This window comes from Heterocephalus glaber, unplaced genomic scaffold (genome assembly GCF_053883595.1).
Source record: "Heterocephalus glaber isolate CG9 unplaced genomic scaffold, H.glaber_assembly_v1.0 deba00000122, whole genome shotgun sequence".
Lineage (NCBI taxonomy): Eukaryota > Metazoa > Chordata > Mammalia > Rodentia > Bathyergidae > Heterocephalus > Heterocephalus glaber.
The window spans coordinates 64,761,581-64,776,435 of record NW_028258138.1 but is presented as its reverse complement, the minus strand read 5'-3'; the positions used below and the strand labels follow the sequence as shown (position 1 = coordinate 64,776,435).

The window sequence follows — 14,855 nt, the reverse complement described above, 5'->3', positions numbered from 1 at the left end:
CTTTCTGTAATCTCCCTCTCTGTGTATCAAGAATGAGGTAACCAGAGAAGAGGCATAGTGACTCACCCCATGTCACAGAGTATGTGAATTCACTTTCATAGGAGAACCAAGGGTCCCTGGCTTTCAAGTTTGTTTCTTTTTTTGTATTCCCAAGATGTCATACAGGTTTGGAGATTTATAAAAGGAAAGCATTCCTGTGTAGAGAAACAGTTGACTCAAGTATTCTTTAACTTCTCTTTTAGCATATACTCCCTCTTTCTGTTCCTTTTCTTTCCTGTCAACTCTTGGTTGACTGTGAAAACCATTTCTTCTTGAAGAGCTGGTTTATACAATAAATACCTGAGGTCTCAGTAAAGTCTATTAACTTGTTAAGGGAATGGTGGGTATGCATTGTTCACTGGAGAGCAGTATATCATATTCTACCTCGTCTCTTTGGAAAGAAAGCTAGTGGCAGCACACATTAGCATTGGACCAGAGCTTTGTCACAGAAGAATCATAGGTTGTTTCAGAAATAAGACACAAAACAAAATACATGAAAGGATTGAATTTACCAGAGGTAATAAAGGAAGTTTTGGTAGATTCAGGGAACTTGAACCCCTGAATTGTAGTAACTAAGCTGGAGGTGGGGGTAGATAGTTAAAGTAATTTCTTTCCTTGTTTGATGAAATAATTTTGGGTCTTTTAGGTAGCATATTAGAGAGAAGGTGAGAGAGAGACAGAGATAGAGACAAGAAAGAGACAGAGACAGGGAGAGAAAAACTTGGTATATCTGAAACAAAGAGCTTACACAGTCATCGAGCTGGTTGGTTTTTATACCTTCCTTTACCAAGTATTGTCCTTCAGTACAATACAAAGCCATTTCTTTGTTCTCACAAGCTAGCAGTTAAATTGTATGTAAATGTATGCAAATTAGATGCTGTCTAATAAAGAGAGTCATTAGATGGAAGAAATATTTAGTTTAGGAAAAAAAGCAGGTGTATTGTGTAAAAGAAAATGTAAGGCTACAAAAAAGCCCAAACTTTTGTGGACAGTTATAGAAAAAATTATTAAAATGGATTTTTTTAAAGACTTATGTCTTCCTGACCTTTCCTTTGTGCTTATATATATGTGTGTGTTTTAAAAATATTTACATATAAAACTAGGGGATTGGCTTCTTTCCCAGATTTACTGGAAGTACCTTCACGAGGAACATTTGGACTTGAATAATCTCCACAGCAGCATTTTCTTTCTAGAATTAAATGAATTGTAAAATGGATGATTGGCCCAGGAATACTGAATCTTTATTTGGGTTCCTTATTTGGGTTGATAGAGGCCAAGTGGTCCCAGGTATTTTGCAGTTGGTCATTTTAGCAATCTTAAGATTTACTTGTTACACTTCTCGACCCCAAACTCTTAAGGGCTAATATAAATTCCTTAAAAAAGATATGAGAATAACCAACAGTTCCTTTTGAAATTAATCAATGCTGTATTGAATGTGTAGCACAATACCTACCATTTACCAGACACCATATTTTTAAAATTACTAAGTGAATAATTGGTTTCAGTAGTCAGAAAAGTGGTTATAGGTATATCCAACACCTTTCTTTTCTCCGTCATATAGTTAGTAAAGCAATTCCACAGGATTGCCTATAGCACTTCTATGATGAATACATAGTGAAAAACATGTTTCACTGTCCAGTTCCTCAAGCCAACTGTAACCAAAGTGTTTTGTGCTCAAGTATCACTCATCATGGGAGGTGTTTGTGGGGCATAGAATAATAGGCATAGTAGTTTCTCTCTTGGAGCTCGTGGTCTACCAAAGGAATCAGACATACAAATTCTCCGTGCATGACAAAATTTAAAATATAGTCACAGATACAGTATTATGGGAGCACGAGAGATAAAGAGAAATTCTAACTGAAGGTTATCAGAGACATCAGTGTGAACTTTAGAGACCTAGAATGGAATACCTCATATGTGGGTAGTTTGTTACAATATGAAAAGCACTTGGCTAAAGTTTTATTTCACTTTACTATAGTAACCTTTTAGGTAGCATAATTGACATTATTTTTCCATTTTACAGAAAAGAGAACTGAGATTCTCAAAAGTTGAATCTCTTAGCCAGGATGACAAAATAAATGACAAAGCCAAATGTTCCTGTTAAGTTGTCTAGTTCTTTCTGTTTACTTCATTATCACCCAGAAGAAATACATGGAATAATTCTATGGTAACACAAGCACCATACATCTTGGTTTCTAATTTTATTCAAACATTATGTCTCCCTTTTTTTATCTGGTACCATGGGTAAAGTGTCTAAGACCAAAACTGAAGGGAGACATGTATTGGCAAGAAACTGATTATTTTGGTAAATGAGAATGGATAAAAAAAAATAATGAGTCTAGACATTGAAAGAATTTTAATCTGTTTTCTTGACTTTTGAGTTAAAGAAAAGATTTCAATGTGAAGGTGAACAATAGTCTGCACTGTACTAATCTTAGAGGTAACCAAAAGGCTGTGGGACTAACAGCTTTTGATATACTTAGTGCTTATTATTGTTATTATTATTATTTCTTTTTAATTATGCAAAGTGCTAATCAGTTTGATTATGCACAGTGCTAATCAGGTTAATTATGCAAAGTGCTAATCAGTTCTTCTTGAAGCACGAGAGGAGAGCAGAGGTGCTGGCGGTGAATGGCGTAGCTAGATGCGGGTAGTCACGGCAGTCATTCCTTATTAAGATAGGAGTAGACAAGATAGCAAGAGGAATTTATCCATAAAAATAAAGAGGAAAAGAAAGAAAACTATGAGTACATGAAAGATTATGGCTTTGGCAGGACAGCACTTAAACATAGAAAGCTTTTTCCCCCCTGTTGCATACCTCGGTTGGATGGTTCTGCTACATTTTGAAGGCACTCATTTGAAGCCAAAAAGACTGCAGAGGGAAAGAAACAGAGTATTGTATAGCTAGACAAGTTGTCAAAACAACTTATTGTAGTTGGCAAGCACCAATTCCTAGGAGGACAGTAGAGGAAGTAGAATCTAATAGACCTATACATGAAAGAGGATATCAGTAAAGAGAATTGAAAAATTAAGGGAGTGCCATTCTGATAAAATAAACAAGACCATCTCACTATTGCATTGTTATTTGGACGGGCATCTGTGTAGCATATTTCCTGAGGTGATCTGAGGGCTGGCTTCTTGGTAGTGGCAGTGGTCTCTATTGAGTGTGGTGATGACGAATATGGTAACAAAGGTTTTATGTAATAGCTCCTAGTTGGATAAGCTTTGTTGCTGCTGAAATCGAAGTGAATTTTAATATTAACTTGCAGGTCTGTGCTTATTAAGCTGGGTGACTTCCTGTGAAGACGAGTTTATAGCAGTATGTTCATACATTTTTATAGAACAATGACCATGGAGCTCCCGTAGGAAAGCCCTTTTTATTCAGCCCTCCTGTTCTCTTCTGTGGTTTGATAAGGTATCAATGAAATGTTACGATATCTACTTGTTTGAATATATTCAAAGAGCAGAAAGCATTTCAGGATACTAAGTGAATATTCATGTTTTAAAAAATGTTTCCAGTCTATGTGACTTCTTCTTACTCTAGAATTTGAGCAGATTTCTAAGTACATTATAAAAAAAGGGGATCTGCTTCTCCTTCTATAACTTGACAGTGTTTATTTACTTTTCCTTTTTTATTTTTATTTTTATTTTTTGGTACTGGGGATCGAACTCAGGAACTTGCGTTTGTGAGGCAGGAGCCGGAACCACTGAGCTAAATCCTCAGCCCCTACTTTTCCTTTTTTATATCCATCTCTAAGCACAACTCATCTTCATAGGTGGCTTAAATGAACATGATTTCTGGAAATGTCCAAATAATGATAAGAATGCACCAGAGGCAAAACCATTGCTGGTGTCTCCAGAATATGGCATATTAATGAGTTATTTGTCCGGCTAGGATTCAGTGTTGAATAAAAACAGGCTTTCAGTTTTCATGTTTTTCTTTAATGGGACCAATTTCATTTTAAAATATGAAAAGAATGACATAAATCTTTGATTTCCAAGGAGAGTCTGTAAAGAAATAGATTGTTAGAAGACAGCACCCACAAATTGAGAAAGCCTGTTGGGGGCCCTTTGAGAATTTGGCTGGAAAATTCTGTTATAAGCAGTCCTTCTGCTCAGCTTCATGGGAACATGATTTTAGAAATGAAACATTGATTCTATGTGTCCCAGCTATAAAAACTAAGATGAAGATTAAATGTTCATATTACCACTTTAGCAAAATGTTTTTAGTTATTTCATAATAATTTTTAAAACTTTTCTTCATTATTTCATAAAAAGTACGTTATAAGTTCCATTTATTCATTATATACTAACTTCTTTTTTTGTTGTTAGTACAAACACACAAGTTTAGATATCGTTTTGTTTCTCATGTCAGAAACCCAAGGTATATTAAATTCTTAATTCCTGATGAAGGCATTTGAAGCCAGAGACCTTGCTTGTAAGGCATTTATAATATCACTAGAATGTTTCAAGTAAAAACTTATATGATCAAAAAATGTAAAAGAATTTGGTAACAACTGACTGTTATGGGCAGTTTCCTGATTAATTATTACCTTTGTACTCATATCATAGACACTGTCGTACATAACCTATTCATTCCATCATTAAAATGATGTTATTTGAACACTTGGTTTTTCTGTTGCTGTTGTTGTTTTGTTTTGGTTTTTTGGTACCAGGGATCGAACTCGGGTCCTTGCGCATGCGCAGCAGGCGGCGAAACCACTGAGCTAAACCCCTGGCCCTGAACACTTGGTATTTAAAAATATGTACTGTGTGCTAGTGACAGTTTCATGAACTCTCCTGGATATTTGAAATACAATTGGTCAAAAACAACACAAAATACTGGGCATCATGGAGCTCGCCCACACTAGATATTTTGCTCATAATTTTGAGCCTTAGGGACAAAGATTTGTATTTTACTTCTTAAAATTTCTCTTCTTAGTAATCTGTATGATTCAACTGCTAAGCTTTACTATCTTAAATTATTCAAAAATTAAAAGGTTGGACTAGAATGATTTTCAACTTGACCTAATATCATAAACATTAGAGTCTATTAGCTGATTAGACTATAAAATGAATTTATCCTTTGTTAACATATGACAAGCCTTGGAATCATAAAAAGTTCCTTTACACTTTGGTCTTTTAGAAATAAGTAATTTTTAACTAATCCAGTGGACATTTTCTCTTTAGATTTAGACCAAATTTTATTGTAGAAAAGGGCGGACATTGGAGTAATCTTTGGTTTCAATCCTAGCTCTTCCTGTTACTAGCTGAGTAAGTCATAACTTCTTTGATCCTCTGTTTCTTCTTAGTTCCTATCCCAAATGGTGGCTATGTCTGTTTATTGAAATAAACCACATGTTCACTGAACTCACTGTCCATTGATGCACTGGAACCAAGCTTGCTCCATAGTCAGTCCTTTTTTATTTCTCAAAACTATAGCTGATCTCACCCTACTACTAAAAAATTCCTTGTACTAATTTTGCTTCCTTTCCCTAAGCTGCTTTTTCCTGCATTGAACCTTTATTTTAATTAACTCAGTATTTTCCCTCCCATTACATCTTTCTTAAAATTTTTACTTTTATTTTTATTATTTCATGTTTGCAATATATGATGATTACATTTATTGTGTGGAATTGGCAACTCTTTTTAGTTTTATTTCTTCTTGTGCTTCTTATGTTCTTTGACCCCCTTCCTTGTTTATGCTCAGTCAATTTTTGGTTACTTATATTTACCATATATAGTGTAGTCTTGATTATAACAACAATAAATAGTGTGTACAACTCTAATTCAAATCATAAGCAGAAATATGTTGCCTCCATCAGAGCAATATTATTTTTGTTTAGTTTCTGACTTCTTGACCATAAAGGAAATTTCTGGACCACAAGGGCCATGTCTTAAATCTTTATATTTCTAGTATCTAGCTGTGCTCTACCAATAAGAGTCCCACAGTCTAACTAGGCACAAGAACTTTAAAGCAGAAAGACATATGATCTATTAACAAGTGAAGTGTCACAGAATTGGAGATTTGGGGAAAACTTCATAGAACAGGTATTGAGAAGTCTTCTTAGAGAAAATAATGTTTGAATGTGATCTTTTTTAGAAAAAGTATTTTAATTTTTCCCCAGTTAAAAGAGAAGGGAATGCATTCTAGACAGACAGGAAAATATGGAAAACTCATGCATACAAAATGTTGACAGGTAGCTCTTCAGAAACTAAATTAAAATGGGATTGTTTTTAGTATAGATTTCTGCTTGGCTGCTATTTCTTTGGATCTAAACTAGGCATTCTGTGGGCCACAACTTTGTTCCCACATTCCCACTGCCATCACCAACACATTGCACAAAGGAAATAAGGGTCATAATTTTTAATATTTCACAAGTAATTGGTAGATTTCTGGGATTTGTGCTCGATTTATCAGTTGTTCCTGATGTTACAATTAAAACCATAAAAATATGAGAATGAGGAGGATGGTCAACTTGATTATGTGATTCATACCAGATGACAGTCCCCTCAAGATGACACTGATTTCTTCTGCATTTTGCTACATGCTGTATTAGTCGGTCTTCCTGTCACTGGGAAACAATACTTGACTCCCACAGGTTACAAAGAAGAGGTTTAATGGTTTCAGGGGATTCAGTAGATGGTGATATAGGTCCAAAGAATAAACATCATGGTGAAAGAGTGTGACAGAGCAAAGATGATCAGTTCATGAAAATCATCAGGCAGAGCAGAGAACATCAACAGAGAAGAAAGGAAGCAATGTCCATATATAGTGCCCAGGGTCATGCCTCCATGACCCACATGGATGCACCAAAAGTTGTGCTTTACTAATCTGTTAGGCATTTCTCAATCCAATCAAGCTTATGTCAGAATTACTGATCACAAATGTTAATTTTAATTCATGTTTTCTACTTGTTAGGGTTCAGATAAGCAAACCAGTTCCATATTAACCATAACAAATGTGTGCTCAGTTAAAATAAAAAGACTTTTGGGTATTATTGTCTTTTGGAGTAATCTTTGGAGTTTTAGTTGGCCAATCAGTGAAGATCTCAATAAAAAATTTTGGCAAGTAAAATATTATCCATTAAAACAACATTAACTAATATTGTAATTCAGGTATTAAAGTTCCACAAGTATAGCTCTTTGAGGGTTGAAATTATTCTTTGTAAGATTGACTAGCCACCACTGACATAGGTGGATGTGTTTCACTTGATGTGTCTGTAAACTTGATGTGTCTGCCAACCTGTGCTAGAATTCCAAAGGCAGTGTGAATATTTCCAAACATTAACTACGCACTTTTTAAAAGTAGGTTTTATATATTGTCAAATGTTCATTTTGGAGATTTTCTTCTTCTTTTTAATGTTGGCATTAAGAAAGAGTGCATACATCATATAGTTACATTTATGTTCTTTTAAAAGAAGAAATTCTGAGCAATGCAATAGTAAGCATATGGCTACACAAAGATTAGAAAAGCTGTGGCCATCAGGAATAAATATTGGTAATAACACTGATGGAATTTCACACATACAGTTTATTGTGAGAAAAGAAAGATTCACACAGAACTTAGATAAGGAAATAGGCTTGCTTTTAATGAAACTATAAATTAAGTAATTTTTTAACTAAATGATGGCCTGTGAAATTTGGCTTCCTGTTCTACTTGAAACACTTTAGATCAGATGGATTTTTTCCTACCGTTCTTATCAGTACTTAGTCTAGTGTTACTGGTTAAGTTTCTATAGCAATCCAACATTTTAAATCAATAAAATATCTCTGAATAGTGAAATGTATCACTGCTATAAACACTTCTATGATGTAAAAAATGCGGAAACGACATGTCTGGATATAAAGTAAAATAGTTTTAGATGTGTTGTTTGGTTGGTTTTTGTTTGTTTGCTTTTAGTTTTAGTTTAGTTTAGTTTTGTTTTGAGCTTTGTTTTCAGCCTAGTAAGAATAAAGGAAAAGATGAAATCTTTAGTTTCTGAAGCTATGGAAAACACCTCCTGGTCTTACTTTTCTGTCTTTAACACATAGATATTTAAAGAAGCATTACAAGATTTTTGAACAGTTTCTGTTATTTACAGTTTTTGAATAGGAACCAAATCAGACTTTCACTGAGAAATAGAGTTGAATTTGCCACTAAAGTGGAGCTCAGAGAAGAATTTTTTAAAATCTTAACAGTTATCTTTCTTTGAGTATTTCATAAGAATATTGGAAAAAGTACTTTGAAAGGTACCTACTATGATCCTGTATCTAATATAGAAACTATGAGTATAAGAAAGGAGAGGATTTAAAATTCAATTAAATGTGACAGTTACTGTAAACACCCCTCTCTCTCTCTCTCCCTCTCTCTCTCCCTCTTTCTCCACCCCCCCCCCCCGTCTCTCTCTCTCCACCAAAACATGTATACACATTTCAGGAAAAGAAAAACTTGTGTAAATATATTAATACTAAATTTATTGAGACATCATGAGAGTAATATATTACCTTTGGCCTCTACAATTACAAGAGGTGCTCAAAGCAGTGGCCATTGGCTTCCAGACATTTATTGTTTTGGCGAACTGCTGCTTGCATAACTTTGGTCCATTGAGATTATTGTACATGCGTTTTCATTTTTTTTTTCTCTAAAGGCTGGCTATATAGTAGTTTTTCTGTAGTATATGCCATCCTCTAGGTGCCCCCATACAAGGGTAACACTGTATGTTGAAAAAAAATCATACTACTTTTCTTTTCCTGAACTGTTAATACATTTTTGGCAGTATATATATATTATATGTGTGTGTGTGTGTTTGTGTTCTAAATTGATGTTAACTCTATTTAGGAAAATAAGAAAGCACTCAGCTGAATATTATTGTCATATAATAGACAAAATAAATTTGAACTGGTAAGATGATAGTGATGAAGTTGAAAAATTTGGTCTTGATGTAGTTAGTAAAGGAAAACTACAAATGCAAATGACACTGAAGGAAGGACTATTTTAATATTCTGAATGAGTAGCCACAATAGATATTGAGGAGATACACAACAGAACATGGTTTCAGTATTAGGCTTAATTAAAGCAAGATTTGGGCATGTACTCTAAGGAATTTTTAGATACCATTTTTTCTTTTACCCATGCATTAATGCTGCATTACAATAAGCAAAAATTGGGCATCTATAAATCTTTCCTTTCTTTCAACATTGACATATCTTCAGTAGCCTCCTAATTTGAGATCATTTGAATTTTTGGAGCATGGATATCTCTGGAATAAACAGTTCTTCTGAGGTAGCTCAGGTTCATAGCAAAGGAAGTTTTATGAAATCATAATACAGAGTAATCAAAACATTTTTATCATATAGGACTTTTTGCCTAAATTAAAAGGTCACTGTTAATTAAATTGGTTATTTGAAACTTCTCTCCTTTCTCATCTTTCCTCCCCTACCTGCCAGTTATTTCATACTGAATTCCCATTATAAGAGTAAAAATGATCAAAGTAACCTCTGCACATTTTACTGTGAAAAATATTTTGAGGAATTCTATTGGTACGAGCCAATGGAAGATGACGGTTTGCTTATTAAAACAAGTTTTGAATGTCCTGTCCTATTGATCATGTGTAAATAGTATAAAAAAAATCTAATGTATGGTAGAGAATTTATATTTTCTTTCCTTTTCACCTTTGAGCTTTTATTTTCTATTTTATTTAAAAATTAAATTTGCCTTTTTTTTCCTTTGCCAGTGGTGTCAGCTTTCTTGGATTTTAATTGATGAGAGAAATACAGGTTCCCTGAGACCCAGAGTAAAACTCACTTACTTTCTTCTTGAAATCATGATACTGGCTGTTATTCTAACAAAACAAAAATATTCAGGAAGAGATTTGGCAGAAATTGTGTCAATGAATGATGAGCTGGGGTAATTGAATTGGTATTTCAAGAATACCAGTGTAACTCATGTGTAAGAAAACTTTAATTTGCCACCCTAAGAAAGTTTTTAGCTGAAAATCTCAGGGACACAATCTATTTCATAGACAAGTCTTTTCAGTCCTCAATAATTATCCTTTCTTATGAACTCAGTGCTCTCAGAATATTCTCCTCCTCCTTTGGTCCTGTCTTTCCTCTTGTTTAAGGATGATTTTTGATCGCTTAATTTCTTTTATGTTGACTTTTTTTGGAAAATACTTTAAGAAACATTGATGGATTATTTCTGTCTGGTAAGCATGATGTATTTTACATGCTGTATTGGTCAGAGTTCTTCAGAGAAACATAACCAATTTTATGTACACATATTTGGAAAGAATTTTGTATAAGGAATTGACTCATATGATTATAGAGGCTGGAGGCCAGGAGAGCCAATGATAAATTTCTAATTTTAACTTAGTTCAAAGGCTAGAGTATTGATGGTGTTCCCAGTCTGAAAGCTTGAAGGCTTGAAGGCTTAAGATCCAGGAAGAACTAATGCTTTAATTTCAGTCTGAATGCAGAAAAATCTTATATTCCAACTTAAAGTTTGTAAAGCAGGAGAATTTTCATCTTTCTCACCAAAGAGTCAGCCTTTTTATTCTATTTATGCATTCATTGATCAGAGAAGGCCCACAAACATAAGGGAGGGTAATTCTCACTAATTGGCTACTGATTCCAATGTTGGTCTCATCCAGAACACTGTCACTGACACAACCAGCATACTATTTGACCAAATGTCTGAGCACCCTGTGGCCAGTCAAGTTGACATACAAAATTAGCCATCACACATATATTACCTAATTTAATCCTAACCAAAGCACAACTCAAAGCTCTGTGAAATAGTATTAATGATTATTAGCAAATTTAGTGGTTAAGAATACAGTATATGATGAGATTGCTTTTATTGAAATTCTCCTCTTACTACTTACTTTTTAACAATAGGGAAGTTACTTAACCTAATCTTTCTCAAATAATACTGCATACAGTCAATTATCAGAATCTGAAGGTTATAGGTTTGACTCCCACAAGTATCACAATCCATGAATCTCAAGTGTCTTATATATAAAATGACATAGTATTTCCATGTAAACCACACACATCTACTTATATATGATAAATCATCTTTTGATTACTTATAATACCTACTGTTATATAAATATGTAAATATTTAAAACTATATAAGTAGATACTATATTGGATCGTTTATAAAATAGTAACAAAATATTCTGTATATATTATTGCTGATCTGTGGTAGGTTGAATTCATTGACGTAGAAGCCCAGATACAGAGTGTCCACTGGTAAGTTATTTTGATAATTAAATGAAATAATCTTTGTACAATGCTTAGCCCTGATAAGTGGAAGTTAGCATAGTACTCAGTAAAGTTTAGCTTTAAATACACACGAAAATAAATATTCATAGTGATTAAGAGTCTTGCCCAAGGTCATATAGCCAGTAAGTAGTAAAATTAGGATTTGAAATTATGCTGTCAACCTCCAAAATTATTCATTTTATTATTTGTCTCTGTTAATCTCTACAGGGAAGAAGTACAATGCAATGGCTAAGGGCTTTTGACTCCATTGTTTAGAATCTTGACTCTCTCACTTTGACGAAAGGCTTTAAGCAAGTTACTTAATTTCTCACTACTTTTGTTTTCTCATCTTTAAAACAGAAACAAAACAGTACCTTTCCCACCATAACACAGAATCAAATAATTTTTAGGAATATCTTTTTCTATGAACTTTAAATGATAGATTTTCACCACAGGAAGTTTCTTCATTTACCCTGAAATTATGTGGGTTGGTACTGTCATAGGGAAAAGATTTATGAAATGAAGGAAATATTGAAAATATATTAACATATTCTTAATATTACAAGTGACTGTTTCACAATGCATTTCTTCAGAAAGGTTTTTGTGTGTGTGTGTGAGGGTAAAAATAATGGCTTTCATTCAGGAATAATTGTATAACATGAACTTGAAACCAATGGACAGGAAATGGAACCAAGTCTAGGAGGAATCCTTGATAAAATGACAGCATTTAGACATCTTTTTTGTGATTCTCTTTTTCCTTTTAATAGAAGCACTGTAAGGTCCACCACCTAAGACCAAATATTTCCCTCTATTATATGACAAGAAGACTCAGAATTTTAAAATGTTGTATCTGAATTCTCATCTGTCAACCAAGAGCAGCTGAAAGTCACGAGCCTTGGAGAGCTTTCATACTTATGTATTTGTTTTTAGACAAATGTGTTTGTTTGAAGGTCTAAAAACCATGGAAATAGGCACCATGGAAATGCATAGTTGAGAGTAGAAGCTCTAGCAGTATTGACTCAATCTTTGATCTTTCTGTGTGATGAATTAAATGCCACATGCTTCAGTTGGCTGCGTATTGGGTCTTTCAGCATTGTTCACAGTAAATACAATTATGTAGGAAGGATAAGAAACTGAATTTTTAAAGAAATTAATGTGAGATTGGTCGTCATTTGGCTGGTGCTTATGGAAAGACAACTCCAGAGAAAATTGTGGAAAATCATTCTTCCCTATAAATTTTTATACCCATAAAATAAGATTAAAATTAATATCAAGACCAGCCTTCAAGGGGAAACATAAAATCCATATGTAATTTGAAGGAAGTATAATACTAAATACTATATATAAGTATAATAATATAATACTGTTACTTTCTTACTTCAAAGTGACCAAAAAAACTGTAAGCATTTTACCCCCAACACTTGTTCACTCCTCGGTGCCTTTTAAAATTTAACTCCTGTAGAGAGTTAGAAACCTGTCTTTTCTGAGTTCTTCTATGTATTGCCTGCAGCCTATCTGCCTCCTACAATTTGGAGTCTTAACAGTAGGCAACAGTTGTGGATATCATATTAAAACTATCAGAATCAGATGAAAATTTTATGGTAACCAGAAGATGGAAATGTCCTCTCTTTCATAAGATAACAGTTACTTATTGTATCCTTTTTGTTTTCATTGAATTACAAGAATTATAAGAATTACTTTTTTGACAATTGACATGAACAACGTTATTCAAAGGAAACATGCTTAAGAAATAGAGCAGGAGGGAAATTGTAATTGAGTCTGCAAACCTTTTTTACCTTGGCTAAATAAATAAGAAATGATAACAGGCACAATATAATAAAAATGAGAAATACAGGTTCAAGCATGATGTTTTATTTAACTCCATTTAATCTTATAGGGTGGAATTTGATAGAGACCATGTCAGTGGACATGTTTATAAAGATTGTCAGTGGAATACCTGGGGCTATTTTATTATTGTTATGAGTATGTACAAACAGAAAAGGAATGCTAAATAATTCTGAATGTAATAGTGATTTTAAATATCAAATTCAGTTTTCCAAACTCACAGAGCATCAGGTGGAAGCAGATCTGTCATTTGTATCTAATTCCTTATTCTAATATACTAGAAAATCAAATATATCAGTATCATGTTGCCTTTGCCAACAGGTGTTTAGAATGTTTTCCCAGCATTGCTGAACTTCCAGCTAGAAGATATATGTTTCATATTTAGAGGAAGGATAAGACTTACGTTGAGAGTCTAGCAATGCTTCAGCATCGAAATTAAGGATCATTAGCCTCTTTCATTTTATTATAAAAGAGAGGCTTCTATAACATGTCTGGAGAATCAGTTTGCATTCAGAAATATTCACAAAAGCTGTGCTTTGTGTCTTTTAACCAGAGAAAATGAACTGAGGTTATTTTAAAATCCTTAAACATCTCAAGTGAATTATCAGAATAAAATAAATCCAACTATGTGTACTCCTCAACAAAATATATTTTAGTGAGTTATATTCTGAGAGCATTTGCATAGTGTACAGTGGTAGCACATTTTACATTTCAACTGTGTAACCACAATTGAGGTGATCGACCTTTGTGGCAGGACTGTTCTAATTAGCCCATATCTGATAGGTAGTTTTTAAGGCCTTATTTATCTCCTAACTTTTTGTGCACTTATTTATTTCATTTTTATTGAAATGGTATCATTTTAGTCGCTTTTCTCATTTCTGGGACAAAATACCTGACTCACAGTTTAAGGGAGGAAAGGTTTATTTTGACTCATGTTTCAGTCCACAGTAGGCTGGCTCCAAAACAGCTAGGCATAGTGGAAGGGCCTGGTAGAGGAGAGCTGCCTATGGCTTAGTGTCCAGGAATGAGAGAGAGAGAGAGAGAGAGAGAGAGAGAGAGAGAGAGAGAGAGAGAGAGAGAGAGAGAGTGTCAGTCAAAGGAGGAGCTGAGAAGGGAGATATAACTTTCTAGGTCATGCTTATAATGACTTACCTCTTTTAAACGGGCCCCAAATCCTGACAGTCAGCTGTAATGCCTCTATGATCCAGTCACCTTACAATGGCCCTACCTATGATTGCATGAGGCTTTAGGGGGACATCTAGATATAAACCATAACATTGTGTCCCTGGGTCCCAAAAATCTCATGAAAATCTCTTTATGCAAAATGCATTTCGTCCACCTGTAAGATTTGGCAAAATCCTAGCAGTTTTGGCATTGTTGAAAAGATGATGGCAGGATGGAAGGGAGGGAAAGGGAATGGGGAAAAAAGAAGAACCAAGATATATCATGTACCAGTACAAATTCTCAGTGTTGAATGTGATCATAATGTTTACCCAAAATGTACTAATAAACTTAATTTTTAAAAAAAGAAAGTCTGAAGCTCAAAGCAAACTCGTATCTGTGAGCGCCTGTAAAAATCAAAAGAAATATATAACAGCACAGGGTAAACATTCTCATTCCAATAGGGAGAAAGAGAGGAATAGAAAGCAGTAGGACCAAAGTAAGAATGAAACACATCATGATAACATTAAATCCCATTGTTCCATGTCCAGCACCATGGGCAA

At 34.0% G+C, this 14,855-nt stretch overlaps 1 protein-coding gene across 29 annotated transcripts in view; it reads left to right on the top strand.

Moving 5' to 3' along the window:
- Positions 1-14,855, top strand: part of Zbtb20 (zinc finger and BTB domain containing 20) — an 865,938-nt gene that overhangs the window by 314,962 nt on the left and 536,121 nt on the right. For 2 of the 29 annotated variants that reach the window (XM_087208746.1, XM_087208704.1), the window contains exon 4: positions 11,231-11,274. The exons of the other annotated variants lie outside the window; for them this stretch is intronic. The gene's annotated coding sequence lies outside the window, so the exon portion shown is untranslated. The remainder of the gene's footprint in view (positions 1-11,230; positions 11,275-14,855) is intronic. 29 annotated transcript variants of the gene reach the window in all.